At 36.5% G+C, this 3932-nt stretch overlaps 1 pseudogene; it reads right to left on the bottom strand.

The window, feature by feature from the left end:
• Positions 1 to 550: 550 nt before the first annotated feature.
• Positions 551 to 671, bottom strand: LOC145265304 (U2 spliceosomal RNA; annotated as a pseudogene).
• Between the last annotated feature and the right edge of the window lie 3261 nt (positions 672 to 3932).

Raw genomic sequence — 3932 nt, 5'->3', positions numbered from 1 at the left:
CCTTAGTGGATTTTTCCAGTTCATATTGCATGTGAATGTTAAGCCGAGGAGTTTAAAGGAGGAATTCTCTTGTAGGGTCTTGTTTGTCCCAGATATTCGACGTTGGAGAGGCTTTTTGTAATGAAACTCCTTGGAAGAAAGCCTGCTTTAACCGAATTACAGGTTAACGATTTATGCAAAAACTCATAATAAATAATAATAATGATAATTAAATATAATTATAAATTAAATGTAGACGGTTATAAGGTAGTATAATTAAAGTAAACAAGGCCGATAGCCATTTGTCGCGTTCTCTCGTGTAATGAATGAATGCGTGAATGTAGGATTCACATGAAATTCTTAAAGATAAACTAAAATGACCGAAAAATGAGCTGAAATGACTTAAATAAATAAAAAGTAAATGAGTTAGAATGACTTTAATGAGCTTAAGGATAGAATTACATGACTTTAAGAATGACTTGAACGCTTAAAAAAATAACTGGAATCCTTCAAAAACAACTTGAATGATCTGGAGAATGACTTAAATGTCTTTGAGACTGACTGGTTGTGAAGAAGCTGATCATTTTACACTAAATTAATACAGAAAAGTGATCCCCACTTTATATCACAATAGCATGTAGTAAGAACAGATACTACACTTTTATCTTGGCCAAAGGGCCAAGAAAAGCGGTATTTATTTGCTCCCCCACCGAGCAAATTAGGCACAAGCCCGATTTTTAATGTGAGGAGTGAAGGGGGAATGGGGACCAGCTCCCTGGGGAGTAGGGGAGCTGGATAGTGACAATTGGTATGAAGGATCTCCCCTATATTGACCAAGGTCTTATATGTGGGGTCGCCCCAACATATGGTCTTTGCTTGCAGTATCTGCCGGAACAGATACTACACTTTGATATTAAATCTTTTATTCAGGCAAAAAAATAAACATGAACAAAAAACTTAGGCACAAGGCCAACTCAAAAGGGGGGCAGATGGGGGTCGTTGGTCATCCATGTCACTCTAGAACTAAACAAAAGCTTCTCTTAGCTAGAATCTACTTTCACCATAATACCGCATTCGCCCTTTCGTACTTGGGGACGTCCTACTTGGCACCCAATTGTTTAAAACATTTCTTATTTCCGTGTAAAAACAAACAAAGATAACAATGATGATACGATAATTCATTTGTATCGAGGGCGGGGAAAAAAAACTTTGATCTTGGCCAAAAGACCAAGAAAAACTTAAAAAGCTAAGAACAGCATTTATTAACAACTGACCTTTGATCTTTACTAAAGAGGCCAAGCACAAAAGTGTTACGGACAGACCGGCAGACCGACCGACAGACCGACGTAGTGAATTATAGAGTCGCTTGCACGCGACTAAAAATTGATCCTATCGATTATAATTATTAGTACGTATAACTGAAATATAAAATTGACTGGTATTGATATTGATATATAAAAAAGTAGCGGTGTTATGAATAGTTGAAACCAATAATATCAGAAGAAAAACTAAATACATAGTAAAAGAAGTATAGAAATCCATACATGGGCGAATGGTTGCCTTATACTGTCAGGCGTAAGTAGTTTTCTAGCACGGTAGAGGGAGCCAACCTTCCTGCTGCAAGGAAGGTTGGCTCCCTCTACCGTGCTAGAAAACTACTTACGCCTGACAGTATAAGGCAACCATTCGCCCATGTATGGATTTCTATACTTCTATTACTATTACTATGTATGGAGTACTGTTGTCACATCTGGGCTGGTGCATCTGCTTCTTGTCTCTCGCTCCTGGACAGGGTTCAAAAGAGAGTCGCCAACCTGATAGGTCCTGAACTGTCATCTAGGCTTCAGCCTCTGTCCCATCGACGAGATGTTGCATCCCTCTGCCTGTTCTACAAATACTTCAATGAATGCTCTGACGAACTGCAAACACTTGTACCTCCCCGACGTAACTACCCCCGACAAACCCGACAAGTCTCATCCCTTTACAGTAGAGATCCCTAGGTGCAAGAAATCCTTTTACTCCAATAGTTTCTTCCCCAGAACTGCGGGTCTTTGGAACTCCCTTCCGGTATTCTGCTTTCCCAACTGCAATGATATGCAGAAGTTCAAGTGTAATGTTAACAAACATCTTTCTACTCATCTCCCTTCAAAATGACCCCGCTAATTAAGTCCCTGATAGTAGCCCCCTGCTTCAAAGTGGCACTGTGCCTTGTTTGGGGTGAAAATTGAATAAAAAAAAAATACTAAATATGAAGTATACAACAAATAAAATAACATATTAACAAATAGGATAAGCACTAACCATATAATAACATATATTAAATAATTCAGGATTATTATAAAGCCTGAGTATTTAGAGAAATTGGTCTAAAAGTTTACAGAAAGTGTATTGAACTGACGAAAAACAGCGCAAATCATTTTTTAAATATTATTTATAGAGATTAGATTTTTCTCTTAGAAGAAAGCGTTTTTAACCAAGTACCCAGACTGTTGGGTATGTGGAACGCGGCAGCTCTAGAAGGCTGTTCACCTAGGGAAGGTAAAACCCTGATTTTAAACTTCCTTTGCCTGGTTGAATACCCACCAGTGAGCGGGGCTTCACGAGTATAACTCGAGGAAACATTCGAAGTGAAGCCTATATGGTAGTTCATGCCGATTTTTTTTAAATTTCTAATAATAGAGCCAATTCTCAATTAATTACTATCTAATATATACTAACTATTTCAAAAGATATTTTAAAAAACACGACTTAGGTACTACCCGCTAGAATCGAAATCAGAAAGTGTAACCCTCCTGCCTTAGTCGTTATTTATCTCTTCGGTGGCATTACTCCCCAAGCCACGGACAGATGGACACGAATGGTAAAAATTAAGCGACTTTGAGCTATGAATATTAAATTTGGAGCATGCGCAAAAGAAACAATATGCGTCATATTTTGTTCGACTCTACCAAAGTACACTGCTTTTTTTTTTTCAATATTAACTTTTTAGGTTTTGCCAGTTGAAAACAATACTAAAAGTGCGCTACAGGTTCACATACCCTATATATCAATTTCAATTCTTTAGACCAAATATTAAGAGAGGAGTTTGGTAGAGAGTATTTGGTCTAAGAGATTGAGAGAGGGGTAGGTAGATAGATAGATATAGATATAAACATGTACTAAAATGGTTTCATTTCAAATTCTAGGACACTATATAGATATAGACACTCTGAATAAATGGAATTTAGTGAAACAGTGACATGAAACCAATCATCTATAAGAAACTATATAAATGGAGAAATAATTAACACTCGTTTTTCAAAGGAATATACAAATTTGTTAACCTTCATGTAGTGCCTTGCATATCTATGAATGTCTATATTAAGAAGTTATTTTTAATAATTTTTAAAGGAAAAATGTAGGTTTTAATATTAATGTCAGAGCAAGAAAAAACTCACCCTTATAGGTATAAATATAAGTCTGGCATTAATTGGAAAAGTATTTAAATGTATAATAAAAAACACCTAATAGCCTAATAGAGCAATACAAGCACTTCATTTAATAATACGTATTTAATTATTATCCACATACGTGCTTCATCCCAAGCATGGTCTTCAGTGATGAGATAAGTGTTCAAAAAATACGGAGTACGAATCAATTTCCAGCGCTCTGACCAATGAGCCCAATTCTAACAGTTAAGCGACTAGTATAGATATAAACACCATTTTTGTCAACTCGAACGTAGAAACATTATCAATTGTCTTTACAGTATTTAACAAATCACGTAGAAAGAAATTTAAATTAGAACATGGGTTAGACCGTAACGTTGTCCAACATGTGGGATCCTCAGTTGCAAAGAAGACGGGTATAGGAAAACACTTCAACTCGTTTTTTCCCATTATAACACGGAAATTCATACTTTCATTCTTCCACTACGCATGACCTCGTTACGAAAGTGACGTCATCCACGTCTC

This window comes from Euprymna scolopes, chromosome 3 (assembly GCF_053919585.1).
Source record: "Euprymna scolopes isolate OS-2025 chromosome 3, ASM5391958v1, whole genome shotgun sequence".
In the NCBI taxonomy this organism is placed as follows: Eukaryota; Metazoa; Mollusca; class Cephalopoda; order Sepiida; family Sepiolidae; genus Euprymna; species Euprymna scolopes.
Note: the sequence above shows the minus strand (reverse complement) of the source record. Positions and strands in the feature narration are given on the sequence as shown.